The sequence below is a fragment of the Euprymna scolopes genome, chromosome 46 (assembly GCF_053919585.1).
Source record: "Euprymna scolopes isolate OS-2025 chromosome 46, ASM5391958v1, whole genome shotgun sequence".
NCBI lineage: Eukaryota > Metazoa > Mollusca > Cephalopoda > Sepiida > Sepiolidae > Euprymna > Euprymna scolopes.
This window is the reverse complement of record NC_136527.1, coordinates 163,776,227-163,795,625: the sequence shown is the minus strand read 5'-3', so window position 1 is coordinate 163,795,625 and position 19,399 is coordinate 163,776,227. Positions and strand designations below refer to the sequence as shown.

Sequence of the window (19,399 nt, the reverse complement as noted above, 5' to 3'; positions counted from 1 at the left end):
ATGGACTTAGCGTCCAAGAAAGGGAGGTTAATAAAACGAAATTAGTAATTCGCTGCCAAGATATGTCCATCTGTTTCATAAAGAAAATCTTTATAAATTAGCATTTTTGAAATGAATATATATATATATATATATATATATATATATATATATATATATATATATTTATATATATACTAGCATTTCAGCCCGGAGTTGCCCGAGTGTTTGGAGGTGTATGCTGAGCAAAAAAAAAAAAGAGTAATTTTTTTTTTAATTTGACCCCTATTATGACCCCTTAAAATTTATAGTTTCGGGCTCAAATCACTTTATTAAATTAGATCCAGGTTCAAGGAACCTATATCTAAAATTTCAAGTGTCTAGACCCAAAATTGTCGGAGGAGTTTGGTAGAGTTCTTAAAAGTCAAATCGTTGAAATTTGACCCCTTAACAGCCAAATTTCTTGCTGACACCTGTCACATCGTTTTTCCAAATCTCAGTACCCGGTATTTCAAATTTCGAGTCTATAGACTAAAAATTGACAGAGTTATTGCGTAGGGAAATGTACACAGACAGACAGACACGTTCACTTTTATAGATATATATATATATATGGAAAGAAAGTTCACTTAATAGACGTCCAATATTCAGAGTTCAAATTAAATCCCTTTCTAGTTTATTTTTAGTAGATTTATTTGTGTTCATAAAAGTATCCTCATTTCAGAGACGTTTAAATCGTAATAATTTTTAGGGTAATCCGGCTTTCCTTTTTTTAGCAAGCTTATAATGATGAACTTAGAAATGTTTATGCTTAAAGGTTTGTGTTTAATGAACGTAGAAATGTCTATGCTTAAAGGTTTATGTTTAATGAACGTAGAAATGTCTACGCTTAAAGGTTTATGTTTAATGAACGTAGAAATGTTTATGCTTAAAGGTTTATGTTTAATGAACGTAGAAATGTTTATGCTTAAAGGTTTATGTTTAATGAACGTAGAAATGTTTATGCTTAAAGGTTTATGTCTAATGAACGTAGAAATGTCTACGCTTAAAGGTTTATGTTTAATGAACGTAGAAATGTCTATGCTTAAAGGTTTATGTTTAATGAACGTAGAAATGTTTATGCTTAAAGGTTTATGTCTAATGAACGTAGAAATGTCTATGCTTAAAGGTTTATGTTTAATGAACGTAGAAATGTTTATGCTTAAAGGTTTATGTTTAATGAACGTAGAAATGTTTATGCTTAAAGGTTTATGTCTAATGAACGTAGAAATGTCTATGCTTAAAGGTTTATGTTTAATGAACGTAGAAATGTTTATGCTTAAAGGTTTGTGTTTAATGAACGTAGAAATGTCTATGCTTAAAGGTTTATGTTTAATGAACGTAGAAATGTCTATGCTTAAAGGTTTATGTTTAATGAACGTAGAAATTTCTATGCTTAAAGGTGTATGTTTAATGAACGTAGAAATGTCTATGCTTAAAGGTTTATGTTTAATGAACGTAGAAATGTTTATGCTTAAAGGTTTATGTTTAATGAACGTAGAAATGTCTATGCTTAAAGGTTTATGTTTAATGAACGTAGAAATGTCTATGCTTAAAGGTTTATGTTTAATGAACGTAGAAATGTCTATGCTTAAAGGTTTATGTTTAATGAACGTAGAAATGTCTATGCTAAGTAATGAACTTTGAAAAGTTTCTGTGGAGTAATGGATTATACTTAATGGATTAACATTGATTATACTTTATGGATTAACATGGATTATATCAGATGAACAAACTACAATTTGGGCTGCACATTGCCACCAGAATATTTTAAAAGGGAAATAGACAAGAGGTTGAAAGCATTCGATTTTGCAAAGTGTGTGTGGATGAAATCTTATTCTAAGGAGTGTGTTCACTGTTATGGATAGAAATTAAAGATGAATTAAAATACTAACTAGTCTCACAGTCATTTATCAACAATACAGTTTAATCAGGAAAGCTGGACAAACGAAGCGATTAAAGAAACCGCACTTTTATTAACTCATTTTTATCTATCTAAGCGTATTCCATATAGACTAGGAGATGTGATTTCTCAGAAAAAATGAGGACATTTTTATTCACTTCTTCCCGTAAAAGGTAATTCTTCGTAGCTAAAGTTACGTATAACAAGTAAAACACTGAAACAAATATGAAGAAGCAACAAAAAATAGATAAAGAATAAATCTATTTTATTAAATATAATGATAGAAGGCAAAGTTTGTGACCTTTAAGGCTGCCAAAAATGTCCATCTGTCTTACAAGGTTTCTTGTATTTTGATATTAGTAGATGTCCATTTAAAGTTAACAGTTACTGAAAATAGTATTGCTGATGAGCAAAACAGTTGCTGCTTTACAAGTCAAGAATTAAAAACATTCATGAACGCCAGCTTTTTACTATCTTTAAATGAAGGGCCCATTGTATGCACGTTCAAGGAAACACTTAAAACAATGGAAACAAACCCAAATGCAACTCTCGAAACCAAGATGAAAAGATTTTTCTTTTTTCTTTTAGAACGCCAATGTTACCAATATACCATTAAATAGAGAATGCTTTGATGAATCGATACCAAAAAGCAAAAAAAAAAGAAAACACAAACAGTTGTGGAAATTATTGTTTCTGCAAAGTAGATCTTCCAATTGAGACAATGAAATCCTGAATTATGAATGTTTAATTTTCCACTTTTTCACCTTAAACTTCACAATGATTGTTTCTGCAATTTATTCGACGAATCGATACCAAAAAGCAAAAAATAAACCATAAACAGTTGTGGTAATTATAATTCTTCATTGTTTCTGTAATGTCGAAAAAAACAGCAAATCTTCCAATTCTGACCATGGAAACCTGAATTGTGAATGTTTAATTTTTCACTTTTTCCGATTTGAATTGTGCAATTCGTTTAATGTTATACATTTAACAAAAAACATAAACGCCTGTGGAAATTTAAACTTCACGATGATTGTATCTGAAATGTGTTGCTTACATGAGATCCCCTGGACTATGGTGGCAGGTAAACGCTACAATTTTCTCACCAACATTTAAAATCTCATTTAAAACAAAACGCTCCAAATAAATAAGATAGTTGTCTTCGTGGTTGTTGACGTCACACGATTCAAATCAACCAAAGAAATGATGAGACAAAATCAAGCATTACAAGTAGCACAAAAGCGATCGTGTGTTCATCATTTTAAAACGAAATTCAATTAAATATTTGATCCGTAAAAAACAATAAATTTTACAATCTATATTTTACAACATTGGCAAACATACAGCATAATCTGGTTTGAGGAAAACTAACTTGGTTCACTTCTTTTTAAATATAAAATAGGAAATGGAAAATTCTTTCATGACATTAAAAATGAATCTATCATGAAAATAATGGAATTTATTTGAAATAAAATAAGCATAAAAAATTTCCTGAGGAAAGTACATTTAAAAAAAAATGGAAATAATATATTAATGTTAAAAGTCCGACAACTCGTGTTGAAATTCTAATAACTACTCTTATGATTATCTGTCTTTGATTGTAAAAATCCCACAATCCCCTTTTCTTTTTGTCTCAATAAAGATTTCTTCTTTGTCTTTCCACACGTGTTTGTATTTCCTTCACAGAATTTCTGGTTGTTTTTATCTCTTTCACTCACGACGCAACTCTCAATAATAAACACTAAAATATTTATGACCACAAATTGTTTTTGTAAAAAATATTAAAAAACAAAACAGTTTTAGCTTAGTGCTTGTAACACCTACAGGTTTTTTCCATGAAAATAATTATAATACAAGATGCTATCGCTAATTACATTATCGACTAATAATAATGAATTTTTGTTCTAATATTTTTGCATATTCTTATACCAAATCATTCGAACGCATATTTAGACAAAATATATTCAAAAACATTTAAAGAAATGTGTTTAATGCCTATTTTTAAATGAAAAGAATTGTTACTTTACTGATCTTTGTTTAAATTTTGAATTTAATTTAAAATTTAAATTTAACTTTCTATTAAACATTCTTCAAACATATATTATTTTTCTTTTAAAATGATAAAATCGTGGTATTTCTTTTATAGAAAACTCAAAAGAAAATTAGATTTAAATAGATTTTTATTAGTTAAAAACATCAACTTAGTTTGTCTTTGTGTTTTGGTCGTTTATATTATAGCCTCTTTTTTTCGAGGCGATTTATTGAAATTGTAAAAAGCAAATATTGAAAATACCAAAAAATAAACATAGCAACATTTTTTCTTTATTTGCAATTTCTTATAACAAAATTATAAAAATATGTTTTTAAAGAAATGAAAATCTTTATTTGAAAATATCAAATAAATATTTATGAATTAGATTCACATGCAGACACAATCTGTTAGCAATTTCGAGTCATTAATAAGCACATCACGAATTGTCGTCCTTAGTTGAAAAGCACAACTGACGTGCGCTTGTTGTGTTGGTGGTTGCCATGAAGAAGGAATAACACTATAAAAACAAGTTATATTTTCATATAACTTAATTCCAGTTATAATATGCAATAATATTTGGCAATGAGAAAATATATTAATCTGTATTGTTTAATAGCATAGTGTCTCACTCGTTGTTGCTGTGAAATTGGTGTTGCATTTTACTAACCATGCTTCTGTGGTTTTCTGTTACCCCCATATTTATGATCTTGTTAATCACAAACTTGTTGGTTCGAAAAAAATAATCCTTCATCCCGCTTATTCCTTTGAAGTTTCACTCTAGACAGTAATATTACATTGAATAAAGAGCTTTTATATTGCAGGAAGAGAGAAGATTCGGCTGTTATTGTTAAGAAGTATTATCTCACTATTGTGGCGATGAGGGTTGTGTCACCTTTTATGAGACATGTTTGCTTCCAATCGACAAATTGATAAAAAAAACCAATACAATTGCTATGAAATGATGCCAGTTACTTTATCCAGAAATTTATAAGTATTTTATGCATCGAGTTTTATACTGTAAATCAATCGAACGGTATCATCAACATTTTATTGTTATCTTAAACGAGATATTTTAAAGTTTTTAAGGAGTAGTTCCTCACTGTTATGGAGATGAAGCTTGTGTTGCCATACTTGTGTAGTTTGCTTACTAAACCTACAAATTGATCAAAAACCGATATAATTTCTATGAAATGATGGTAGTTTCTTCACCCAGAAATTTGGTAGGTATTATATGCACGATTCTTTTGTAAATAAATCCCATGGTATCATCAATATTCTGTGTTATTTCTGGTATTTAGATTTGCTTTTGTTATATTTAATATCTACTTGATCTCTTGACTATTTTGTTATTTTCTATTCATACCAAGTATTTCTTTATAAATAAATCCCATATCATCAACATTCTGTGTTATTCCTGGTATTTAGATTTGCTTTTGTTATATTTAATATCTACTTGATCTCTTGACTATTTTCTTATTTTCTAATCATACCAAGTATTTCTTTATGCTCTTATATAAACTGGAAAATGTGTTTCAGAAATCATGTTTTAAAATCATTTTTTAGATTCTAATATTTAAAAAAAATCCCGTACAGCTATATTAAGGCCATAATCATTTTGAACGGTAACATCATCTGCCGGCCTGTATGCCTTTATAATATAACACAGTTATATCATCTTCATATCGTGAAGGAAAACCTATTTATATATATATATATATATATATATATATATATATATATATATATATATATATATTAATGTCACAATTCATTTGATACAATATAAATTATGTATTTTACTATATATATATATATATATATATATATATATATATATATATATATATTGTAATATAGATAATTTTATATTGTATTCATATGATACAATATAAATTATCTATATTACAATATCTATCTATCTATCTATCTATCTATCTATCTATATATATATATATATATATATATATATATATATATATATTGTTTGACAAAATTTGAAAATAGGTTTTTGAGTAGTTGCTGATAATGGTGTAGGATAACTATAAAAGTCTACTCATACAAATCTCAAACGAAAAGCTGAAAACTTTAGTGACGTCATACTGGGAAATACTGCAGAGGTGTATGATAAGCCAGCAATACGGATTGAAAGAAAAAGAAGACAGAAAACTATTTTCAATATTTGTGCTGAAAAGCAAAATAAGTGTCTATTCCCAGCTGCAAATTTTGCTAACCGCATTTCATTTCCTCTGATGATATGAGCGATTATAAAAAATCAATGTATTAAGGAAATTAACATTGTTGTATTATTTACATGTGCTGATGATTAGTGATTAACTAGAACGCTGAGAGACTGGAATGAAACGCGTTTATTTTCTAGTCTTACAAACCGGAACTGCTTGGCGGTGATCCCGAAACCGGAAGTAGGGTTATGAGAGAGGAGTGGGAGGAAGACTGGATGGGGGTATTACTATTGGTTCTACAACATCTCCCTTTCTATTGAAGGAGAAGTATATTGGGTTGTGATGGGCTGGGGACGGTTTGTGGGGAGGGGGTAATAGATCGTTTGTTATGTGTCACAGGTCGAGTCTCTGTATAGGTTTGCTCGGCCTGTTTGATCTGCGTGGTTTGGCAGGCGTCGATGGAACTGATGGATGTGTCCTTGGGATGGTTGATAGGTGACCATCGGTTTGCCTTTGGTTTTGTGCTGGAATAGCGTTGTGAAGATAAGGAACTCTGTGTGTTCCGCAACAAGTTTTCAGTTGGTGCTGACACTTCATATTGGCTGCCTTGCCCTTTGTTGGCCTTAATGACTGTCTGTTTCTACGATGTATTACACCACTTGCAAGTTTCACCTGGTATGACCTTGGCTCATCAGCAATCTGTACAATCTTTCCGGGTTCCCAGAGTCTGGTTCTTTTGTCTGTTGACCGGTCTGTAACTCTGTGTGTTCGTGGCTATTCTTTCGGTCGTACCATTTTTTTGTTTCTTCTTTGTTTTTCTCAAGCTCTACTTTTGTTTGTTCATCTCCTAGTTGTTGTTTCGATATCAGTGGGGTCCTCATGGGTCTCCCATTCAGTAACTCTGCTGGGGATTTGATTTGAGCTGATAGCGGTGTGGCCCTGTAAGCCATCATTGCTAAGTCGCTGTCTGTGTTTGTCTCTCGAGCTTTCAACAATAGCTTTTTACAGATACCCACCATCCTCTCTGCGAATCTATTTGACCGGGGGTGGTGTGGTGACGAGGTAGTGTGCTTGAAGTTGTAGGATTTGGCAAAATCTGCAAACTCTGTACTGGAATACTGTGGTCCATTGTCACTGTATACCACATCTGGGACACCACGTTCTTCAAACAGGAGTTTCATTTGTCGAATTATTGCGGCTGATGCGGTGGAGTGGAGACGCCGTATGAATGGGCTGCGGCTGTAATGGTCTCCCATTAGTAAGAATTCCTTATCTCCCATAGCAAAGATGTCTGTACTGATATACTGCCATGGGTAAGAAGGGGTTTCATGCTGGTGTAGTGTTTCTGATGGGATACTGGGTTGGTACTTCTGACATGTAGAACAGTCTCTAATTAGTTCTTCTATGTCCTTATTGATACCGACTCAGAAAACTGCTGTTCGAGCCAGTAAACGTATTTTCTCTATCCCTTGGTGGGACGAATGTAGTTGTTGTAGGATGTCTGATTGAAGTGAGAGAGGTATAATTATTTTATTGCCTTTAAGGAGTATCCCATCCTGGAGTCCAATTTCGTCCCTATAGTTCCAGAAGGCTTGTATATGAGGGTGGCAGTTGGATCTATTTGCTGGCCATCCCGACGTAACGGTGTTGGTGAGCTCTTGTAGTACGGGGTCCTTGAATGTTTCTGCCTTGATATCTTGCAGGCGAGTTAGAGATGCATTGAGGTGTGCGTTAAGTAGATGTATGTTGATGTCTACATCTTTGATTGGTTCCCCTGGTCTTGGTGATACCCTGGACATGCAGTCGGCTATTGGGATAGACTTTCCTGGATTGTATTTAACTGTGAAGTCATAGCCCTGGATTTTGAGTAACATTCTTGCTAGCCTTGGTGGTGCATTAGCCAGATTCTTTAAGGCTATTGATTCTAGTGGTTTGTGGTCTGTTTGTATTGTCACTGCTTGGTCACATACATAGTGATGACATTTCTCCAGTCCAAAGACCACTGCTAGCATTTCACGTTCTATGTTGGAGTATCTTGTTTCTGGCCCTGACAGGGTTTTGCTTGCTAGAGCGACTGGCCTTCAATTTTGAATGAGGGCTGCGCCCAGTCCAGCTGATGATGCGTCTACTTGTATACTGATTGGCTCTTTTGGGTCAAAATATTTTAGCACAATTGCTTTTCCTATTTCCTCTCTTATGTTGTTGAATGCCATCTGTTCCTGTTCTGTCCAGATGAACTGCGTTTTTGTCGACAGAAGGTCTCGGAGCGGCTTGGTCAGCATTGCCAGATGTGGTGAAAATTTGTTCAAGTAATTTGCTAGCCCAAGAAAGCTTGTTAGTTGTTTTTCATCTTTTGGTGGTTTCATCTGAACGATCGCTTCTGTCTTCTTTGGGTCTGGTTTCACTCCATCCCTTGATATGACATGTCCAAAAAAAAGAAATGTCTTGTGCGCGGACCACTAATTTGTCTGGGTTGAACTTGCAGTTCTTAGACCGAGCTCTTTCTAGTAGTTCCTTGAGCGCTTTGTCATGATCGCTGCCATCCTCCTCAAATCCGACAATAACAGTGTCATCTGATATTGAGAGAACATTCTTGATGTCTCCAAAGGCATCAAACACAGCTCGCTGAAATTCGTCTTGTGCGCTCTTAACTCCCATTGGGAGGCGCTTGAACATATAGCGCCCTTCAGGGGTGATGACAGTGGTTAGTTCTCTTGATTTCTTATCCAGTTTCATGTTCCAGTAGCCAGATTTCACGTCAACTATTGAGAACCATTTTGCTCCATGGAGTCTGGAGATGATTTCCTCAAATGTCGGTGTGACAAAATGTGGTCGCAACACCGCCTTGTTTAGATCTTTAGGATCCAGGCATAGCCTGACAGATCCATTGGGTTTTGTGACACACACAAAGGAGTTGACCCAGGATGCCGGTTTTGTTACGGGAGTTATTATATCCTGGGCTACAAGGGAGTCTAGCTCTGCTTTGAATTTCTCTTTTAAAGCTATTGGCACCCGCCGAGGTGAGTGTATTACTGGAGGTATTGACGGGTCAATCTTAATGCTGTACTCCCCTGGCAGGCACCCGATGCCCTTGAACACGTCAGAAAACTCTCTCAGTATGCGCTTTCTTTCTTTCATGTCTCCTTCTGGTTTTGCATGCGAGCTGCAGTTGAATCGGTGTGGTCATGCTCCACTGTATTAGTCCCTATTGTAAAATTAAGGGTAACTAGTCCAAGTTTTCTAGAAGTCTGGAGGTCAAGTAGTGCGGGCCCCCTGCTTTTTACCACGTGGAAGTTGGCACTCGTAAATTTGTCGCCATATCTGACTCCTAGGTGACATATACCCACTTGGTCGATTGGGACACCACAGAAGGCAAATAGTTTGATTGGAGTGTTTAGAAGTTGCACATGTTTGAGTTGTTTGTAACACTCCCATGGGATAAGGTTGCTCATGGCTCCTGTGTCCACCTTCGCATTTATTTTTATTTGTGATTTTTTGTTCCCTATTCTCAAGTCTGCATATGCCTCTCTAGCATCTGCTGAGACATGGGATTTTGTTATTTTTGGCCCTGATAGGGTATGGAAATATACCTCTGTTGGTGAGTGGTCATCTTCCTCATCGCTCTGCATTGTAATATTATAGGCGTTTCTGTTTCTTGGGGTTCTTGTTGCTCTTGGGGTCCTGTCTTGTTTCCAAGTTGAATTTTTTGTGTCTCTGGTGCGGCAAGCGACTGCAAAACGTCCCGTCTTTCTGCACTTCCCACAAGTTTTCCCTTTTGCTGGGCATTCGCCTCTGTAATGGCTTTTCCCACAAAAATAGCATTTGTTATAATATTCTTTCCCAGCCTTTATTGAATGGGCATCTTGTGGTTTTTCCTCGGAAAATTGTGGAACACTATGCGTGTTTTGTATTGCCTCTACCTGTTTCAATGTTGCTTCTTCTGTCTCTGCAACATGTAGTACGTCTGCGATATTGAGATCATATCCTTCCTTAAGTAAGGATTTTTGTGTGGACTTATTGTTCAGTCCAAAAATGAAAATATCTACCAGAAGAGATTTTTCAACGGGGAACTCGTACTCGCATTGTTTCAATATCTGCCTTAATCGTTTAAGAAATGCGTGGGCTGGTTCATCAGGTTGTTGTCGACACTGTAGAAGCTGATACCTCGAGACGCGGAAGTTTGATCTTGGCTCTATATATGCATCAAATTTCTTAATATCATTTTCTACATTACGTGTTTCACTTTCCTCAAACTGAAATGTGTCACTCAGATCCTGTCCTTCAATCCCTGGCCATAATAACAGATAATTAACTTTTACGTCCTCACTTACATCCTTGAGGGGTCCGTTAAAGTGCAACATGACCTGTCGAACGAATCTATCAAAATCTTTTGCTAAATTATTACTCTGCCAATCCATAGAAGGGGGCGGTATTTGACAAGCCATTGTTGATAAGGAATTAGCACCTGAAGAAATAAGAATTTTTTTATTTATAAAAGTGTCTGATTGGCATATGGTATTTGTTTGCTTTTGTAAAAAATAATAACAATAACGAATCGCCTACCTTGTGTCGTGTCTTGTCTTTATTTGTGTTTTTTTTATTACTTTTATTCCTCAGTCTGTGACTTCGTTTATTTCCTTGTTGTTGAGTTATTCAGTTGACGCGTGTATTTCGTTAGTTCACTGTACACCGTGATGATAAAACGTTTTTGAGTTCCTGCGTCGCGTTCGCATGTGGACTAATGGGTCGATTGGTTTTCGTTTTTTTCTTTTCTTTTTTGTTTAATTTTTTTTTCTACTATAACCGTAGATATCTAGTTACATTTAACCACTTCTAACACCATGTTGTATTATTTACATGTGCTGATGATTAGTGATTAACTAGAACGCTGAGAGACTGGAATGAGACGCGTTTATTTTCTAGTCTTACAAACCGGAACTGCTTGGCGGTGAGCCCGAAACCGGAAGTAGGGTTATGGGAGAGGAGTGAGAGGAAGACTGGATGGGGGTATTACTATTGGTTCTACAACAGGGCCTGCCCAGTCGCTATGTTCTATTTTTGATAGTATTCCTGTCTGTTCCAATCTGTATAATTCTTTATTAATCTTTTCCAACCCAGCGAACGGAACGTTTCGCTTTTTTCTAAAAATTGGGCTGGTGTTTTCTTTAAGTTCAAACGAAGCCTTAAATTTATTGCAACGACCTAATTTAGTCATAAATACAACAAGGAATAATTTTTAAGTCCTCTTTTATATTTTCTGTCGTTGGAGTAGTACATTCTATTTTTTACAGAACGTATTAATTGGCTTATCCCAGAGTCCAAATTTCTCAATTAAATCTATTCCAAACAGGTTTTCGCTATTTTTCGATACGAACATTTTTAATTTCTTCCTAATCCCTTTCAATTTTATCGGAAGGATAACTTCAAATTTTATCTCACCACCAGTTACCCTCCGAACTGATTTACTTGTTTTCATCATGTTTGGTTTACCCAACTTTTTTCAATGTATTCAAGTTTATTATAGAAATATCCAGTTGTAATTTTATTGGCGATTTAAATATTTCCACTTTTATGTATTTTCGCCGATTTTTGTCTATTTTTTCATTTGATTTTGTTTGCTGTACTCTCTTTCTGGTGAACTCTTTATATCTGCAACAATCGCTTTTGTGTCCGACTTTCTTGCAAATGTAGCATTTTTTCTTCTCATAAGGGCAATCCGATTCCCAATGTCTTTCTGCGCATCTCTTACAGTTATATCTAGGAAGAGACTTGTTATATTCTTTACTATAATTATAATTATTATATTTGGAATATCTCGTTCCGTTTTGACTGCTTTTATTTGTATAGTTCTTGGTTGGTGTGTATGGTTTTCTAACCTTTCTTACATATGCCACTCCGGATTCTTCTATCTTTTTTTAATCCTTTTTTTAGTGTAATGGTCTTTTCACAATCCTTTGCTTATTCTAAAGTGTTAAATCTTGCTCAGATTCCAGCTTAGACAACACTCGTCTGCTTATTTCTGCATCTTTCGTGGACACTAACCCTTGTTCGAAGATTAGGCATTTGAAATCTTCTACTGTTAGTTACGCTAGCTTAAAATTAAATCACAGTTTTTATTGACAACTGATGCGTATGTCAAATAATCTTGGTTGTCCATCTTCCTTAGATTCATACACAACCATCTCTTATGAAAAAGAGATATATTCGGATTAAATAATTCTTTTAGTAATTTTACAGCTTCCATGAAATCTAATCCCGTAGTTTGTTTAGGTAGTATATAATCTACGAACTTGCTGTGTTCTCTTACACCCAACTTCCTGAGTAAAAGGCTCACTTTCTGGCTATTTGGCCAACTTTTGCAGTCCAGTTGAAAAACATCCTCGCATCTTGTATAGTATGCTTCAAAAGTCTGTTCTTCCTCCGGCACATAATTAAATGTGTCCATGCTATTAAATATAGTTCTATGCGAGTAATTAGTACTGTCGACATTTTCTCGATTAGTCTTTAATAGTTCCAGTGTTTTAGCAAAACGTTCATTTTGCCTTTCTTCATATTCAAATTGTAATTTCTTCTGCCTTTCTTCTTGTTCAAGTTGTAATTTCTTCTGCCTTTCTTCTTGTTCAAATTGTAATTGCTTCTGCCTTTCTTCTTGTTCCATTTGCCATTTCAATAATTTCTCCTCTCTACGTGCATCTAGCTCGGATTGCGCCTTTTGTTGCGTCTGCAAAAATTGCATTAACATTCTAAATAAATCTTCCATTTTTTTGTATTCTTCAGTAGCAGTAATGCAGTTATGAAGAAAAATTGTACAATTTCACATGCAACACAATATCCGTATAAAATGGCTTGTGTTACAAAAAAAATGTTCATAGTTCCTGTTTCCAATAGTAATATCGCTGCTCGAATAATATTTTTTCACTTCGCTAGCGAGTCAATCTCATCCAACCACAACATAAGAACTGAGGCTTTTGCTGAAACCACAAAATACGATTTACTTTATATATAAATAACAGCCGAACTTAAGTACAACTCTTTCCATAGAAAAAAAAGTTTTTCAACTCGAGTCACAATTGAAAAAAAATAAAATGTATGGACTACATTTATTTTTTTTTACGTGACGTTTTACTGTCTTATACCCGTTATCCAGTGACAAGTTTAGTTTACAAAAAGAAAATCTTTCCTTGATTGTAGTTTAACTGTGGTATTTTTTTTATACCGAAGAGAAAAATTTGGTTTACCAAAAAGTCTTTAGTTAGTATTAACAGCAATTAGGAAATCCATTGGTGAACTTTTTTTTTAATTTTTGTGTTACTTCATTGTAATTTAGTAATGCGAATCTGTTCTTCGTAATTTAGTCATACGAATCTGTTTGTCGTTTTACAAAAAATCACTTTTACAGTTTGTTATTTTTTTTCAAGATGGATTCCACGGGAAACGGCGTAAATTGTCGCTTTTTTGCCACATTCGAGTTTTTTTGTTCTTTGAGACTGCAATTAAAGGTTTTGGTTTGTCTCTTTTTTCCGACTAGTATTTTAGTAAATAAAATACTATTAATCGAGGTTACTTTTTTTTTAACCTGAATGTAGTTTTTGTTCTTGGAATTTGGGAAACAACCGTTTCTTTCTTTTAGTGTTGTAATTCGCGAGGAAAATATTTTACAGTTTTCCAATGTTCGCTGAATTATTAATTTTTTCCGCTTGAGTCGAACTTCTGTTTAGCGTAAAATCCGTTTTTACGACAATTTCGTTCGTCAAAACTTGTATTCCCTAGAAAGGTCAACCGTTGCGTTGTACTTTTTTTTAGTGAGTTCTTTCCATTTCTTCGTCAAACTGTTATATTTGACGTTCATCCTCGACGCCACTGTTAAACAAAGGTAGATCAAATAAGAAGTGTATTAGGAAAAGGTATATTTACAGGATATTTACATAATGGTGTCAAATAAGAGAGTCTTTGCTGGAGAAACATATGTGTTCTCGGCGGCCTTCGGTGGCATCTGGTGAACACACACCTCAGACTAACCGAGTCTTCCTATTTATGTGTAATTACTATCCACATATGCAAATGAATGTGTGCCACCACAACAATTTGTTATGGATTATTGTTATTAGTGAATGAAATGTTGTGATATACTGATATTGGTGAGAATTTTATGAAGGTATTTTAGTTTTTTATTAATGTTTGTCGGTGGCAAGTATAGAAGTGTGATATAAAAACAGTGGTGGACACCACACAAAAATTATACTTATCTGCCTCCGGTTGGCTGGTTGTGGTCGATGTTGCCGTTAAAAGCGGTAAGTTCCGGATTTTGGCTGTTTACGCGCCCAATATCGCTGTGGAGAGGGTTTCCTTTTTTCGGCAGATGGAGGTGTTCCTTTCGGCGGGTCCGGAGCGGGTAGTTTTAATGGGGGACTGGAATGCCATCCTGGACCCCAAGATAGATAAGGTCGGGGGCAATAGAGGGTCGGAGAGGTGTAAAAGTAGCCTGTCTGACCTGATGGTCTCGTGCGATCTTGTCTGCAGGTTCCGTCTGGATCACCCGGGGAGGGAGATGTTGACCTGGCAGAATAGCGTGGCCTCCGGTCCAAATATTTACTTGGACAGGATGTTTGCTAGAAGAGGCGACATAGATTTCTTATCTTGTCCCACGTTCCACTGGCTAGGTCATTCGGACCAGAAATTAGTAATGGCCCGTTTGAGAGTAGATAATAGGCCTAGGTTGGCAGGCTACTGGAAGTTGAACGCCTCCTTACTGGAGATGAACGACTTCCAGGAGCAACTGACATCCACTAATTCAGCGGGAGTTAGTGGGGGCGGTTACCGGGAGTAGCTGGTGGGTTACACTTAAGGCTACCATTAGGCTCTTTTGTGTCCAATATACCAACGACTCGCATTAACTAGGGCACGGACCAAAAGGCACCTAGATGATAGGCTGACCCGGGCGGTGGCTGGTGGGGATCCCCTAGAGATAGCAGTAGTTTAGGGGGACCTCCAGCGCTTAGCTAGCGAGCGTTATGAGGGTCAAGTAGTTAGAGCTAGGTTAAATAGAGTCTCTAACGGAGCCGTGAACGTTGACGCTGTTGAGCGTAAGGCTGCCTTAAGACGGTGCTCGGATGGGTACATTCGGAAGGTGAAAAACCTGGAAGGACATACGCTCGTATCGACTCGGGAAATTTGCAATGGGTTTCATCAACATCTGGAGGAACGCTTTACCCAAATACCCAGACTCCGCGGCCAGGAGTTTGGCAGCTATTTAGCCGGCTCGCCCTGCCTTACTGCGGACCGAGCAGCTAGCTGTGATGGGATGGTTACGGCGCGTGAAGTCATTACTGCATTGAAGCAGGTTGGCCATAACAAATCTCCGGGGCTCGATGGTCTGCCCTACGAACTGCATTTGAGGCTGTCGCCCATGTTTGTTCCTCTTCTGACGGGTGTGTTCAACCACTGGTTTGCTCAGGGATCCATCACTGGACAGATAACCAAAGGAGTGGTCACACTAATGAAGAAGAAAGAGCGGCATGGTGGGGAGGACTTAGATGATTATAGGGCCATCACTCTGCTAAACACAGAGTTGCAGATTTTGGCCTGCGTTCTTGCAAACTGATTGCAGGTTGTTATCGGCGACTTGGTCGAACCGGAGCAGACTTGTTCTGTGAAGGGGAGATCGATTCAAAACAACTTGCACTTGGTGCACACGATCATAGAGGGGTTAGAAGACGACACAGGAGCCGCGCTGATCAATTTAGATCAATCCAAAGCGTTCGATAGGGTCGACCATGGTTTCTTGGAATCTGTTATGGAGACTGCCGGCTTTGGTCCGGACTTCTGCAAGTGGATTTCCGTTCTGTACGTGATCCTGCGGTAGCGGTACAAGTAAATGGTAGGTTGTCGGAGTCCTTTGGGATCTCTCGGTCGGTGCGCCAGGGGTGTCCACTGTCGCCTCTGTTGTATGTCCTGGCGTTGGAGCTGTCTCTTCGCAAATTAAGGGACGAGACGACTAGACCAGTCCTGCTCGGCATAGCTCTACCTGGTGGCAAAGTCGCCAGGGTGTCCGCATACGCTGATGATGTCACCGTTTGCGTAGGGCAAAAGAAAGTATCAAAGCGGTGAGTGAGGCAGTCGCTGAGTATGAAAGTGTCACAGGGGCCGCAGTCAATTCCAGCAAGTCCGTTGGCCTGCAGTTGGGCACCTGGACCGGGGTAAACTCGCTTCCAGGTGGTTCGGCTGGACGGATGGCCCAATAAAGATTCTCGAAGTGTGATTTGGGCCTGGACTACAGCTGGACAAAAATTGGTCGGAAGTACAGACAAAGGTCGAATCGTCAGTAAAGACTTGGATTCGCAGGGGCTTATCCCTGAAGGGTCGTGCGGAGGCGTGTCAAACTTATGTCTTTCCGTTGATCCTTTACCACTTGTCAGTACTTCCTCTGCCTGCGGACCACTGTAAGGCTTTGGAGCAACTCATTTTCAAACTACTTTGAGAAGGGGGAAAGCCGTATGTCCGTAGACAGGTCTGTACACAGAAACTCAGCGAGGGAGGCTTAGGAATGCCTTACTTGTTAAGTCATAAGTACGCCGAAAGATTGGCGTTCCTGAGTCGGACACTGCTTGAGGAATTGCACTGGGTACCAGTTGTGGAGCAAGCTTTTCCACAGCTCATATCCTCCCTTGCCGCTGAAGGTCGCAGAAGACTGGTGGGGGAACGGCAATTCCTCTCCAAATGCCGAGCCGCCCTTGGGGCATTGCCGAGGTCCAGTGACCTTGCACAGCCCAGGAGGAGGCTATATCAAGATTTAGTGGGGAGGACCACAAATGATCCGCTGGTTGAGCGGCTGCAGATGTCGAGGGAGGAAGTCCTCTCTCAGTGGAATTGGGCGCCAGCCAGAAGCTTTTTAAACAATTCAGAGTTTTCTATTACACGGAGGCTTGTCCAGAATGCGCGGCCACTTTTTGGCGTGCTTGCCAGAGACTGCAAGAGGGATGAATGCGCTCCCTTTTGCCCCCGCTGCGAGGATGACGAGGATGAAACAAGAGATCACGCCTTTTTTTTTTTGCAGCGGAGTTCGGAGGCTCTGGGAGTACGTCGGAGAGGTAACGGCTCGCATCGACCCCGAGCGGTTGGTACCAGTTGATTTGGCGTACGTCGTCGACAACATGGATCCGCCGTTTACTGGGGAGAATCGGTTGGTGTTTCTCGCGATGCTAGCCGTAGCTAGATTAGTGACGTGGGTTTCACGTCTTAAAATTGTCTATAGGGTTGAATCTGTTTCCGATCGGGATCTGGTTGTTTAATTTAAACATCAACTTAAAGTGAAGATCAGATGCGATTGGAAAAGATTACATCGCATAGATTTTGATAGGAGATGGGTGAACCACACTAGTTTGTGCATCCGACGAGGCGCTAGGTTAAAGTTTGTTTTCTCACCCTAGTTGTATTGGTCTGACGGTGCTAAGGTTCTACAGAACTCAGCCCCAAACAAAGTTATTTTATAGCATAAGGTTAGTTAGATCTTAACCACTACGAGTGAAAAATTCTTTGTTTAGTGCTAGACTAGGACAAGTATGAAAGTGGATCCCATCCCTGATTTTCTTTTTCATCGGCACTAGGAGAGCTTCCAAAGATGCCCAGTCCAATTTTGTCTTGTCCCCAGTCTGTTGCCCCTATAGGTACATTTATCTTGGAAGACGCCGTCCATTCCCTATGTTACCCATCCCTATCTAATTCGTGTTCAAAATATCGTCCCTAGGTCTCCCACTCCCCACTAGGGAACGACCCGCTTGCTTCCGACCTTCGGGACCGGAAGACTGTGGGTGCTCCACGTTTAGAAGTAGGTTGGGGGGATCCTTTACTAACCCGCCCCCATAGGCATTTTGTTTAGTTGTTTTCTCTTTCTTTCTTTTTGGGTGTATCTTAGCTTGCCCCCATCCCCATCATCTCATCCCTCATTTAAATTAATAATAAAAACCAAAAAATCTTTTTGTATATATAATTTTTGTTTGTTTAAAATCATGTAAACATTCATTTTTTTCAGTTTGCATATAAAGCCGACACTTACGCTAGGGAGATTTTAAGTAGGTAAATTCCATGGTAAGAATGAGGTATTATGGTGATAGTGTCTTAGTGTAGGGAAATTAAATAAAGTCTTCTCAAAGACCTAGTTAAGTAGTGTAGAATGACCCTTGACCCCCACTACCCCCTACTGGCTTCATGCCTAAGTGTCTTGGACCCCAAATAAGGGTCTGGCAGTAGATAATGCCAGGCCCGGGGCTAAGCACTAAATAAACTTACCTTGCGTAGTGGTAACGATGATCATTAAAGTCGTTCCCTCAGAGTGAGACCCTTCCATTGCACTGCGGTTGGGTTGACCTTTGCGATCGTCTCAAATATTGACGACTCGGGCGCGTTATTTCTAAGTTTGGGGTCTGCGTACGCGCTCATCCCAATAATGTAATCAAAATCAGAAATTCCACCCTGCTTCTCCTTCTGGACAGAAGACTACTTTAATTCCCAGCTACCTCCTGTCCGTATGTCACAGACGTGTGTAAGGACGTCCTTGTTTCTTTCTGTTTTCCCAATCGCCTGTCTCTATACACACCACAATAGGCCAATTCTCTCGACCAGTTTCTCATCCACTCCAATTGCAACGTTCTGATATAATCTAATCTGCATGTCAACGTTTGCTCTGAACATATCAATGTCGTAAGCGTAAGAAATCCGCCGAGCTGTCGCCTTCAACAACTGAAAGTGTCTTCTTTCGATATAGATTGATGAATGAAAACCTCTGACAAACTACCGCAGAATTAGTGTGTCTATTGATTGAACCCCACCCATCACCTCGAAAATTAGGCATCCAAACAAAGTTGAATGATGCGCACTGGTAATTTTGGTTACCAAAATTGTTATTTTATGGAAGGCAGATGTTGTAAACGGATTACTCGTGAAAAGACCCAATCCTCTTAACTTAATTATGATGTTTTTGGTTACCAAAATTATGATTTTATGGAAGGCGGATGTTGTAATTATGAAAGTGTTTTTGCTGCTGTTGTATCTGGCAAATAATGTGGAGACCCTAACTTTTAAACACATGGGAGGTTGGCACACGCGTCTCTCAATTGAGGTATCGAAGCACAGAATCGATTCAATTTTTAATTATATTTTAAGTTTATTTTTTCACCCCCTTAAATAAAAATATAACAAATAGGCAAACCCTAATCCCCCATAATAAAAATATATAAAAAAATGTACACGATTTTTATCAATTATTTTTTT

At 37.6% G+C, this 19,399-nt stretch overlaps 1 non-coding gene across 1 annotated transcript; it reads left to right on the top strand.

The window, feature by feature from the left end:
* The first annotated feature begins 18,410 nt into the window (after window positions 1–18,410).
* LOC145271632 (U1 spliceosomal RNA) lies at window positions 18,411–18,573 on the top strand. The gene has a single exon (XR_013866036.1). It is a non-coding gene; the product is annotated as a U1 spliceosomal RNA (small nuclear RNA).
* The last annotated feature ends 826 nt before the right edge of the window (window positions 18,574–19,399 follow it).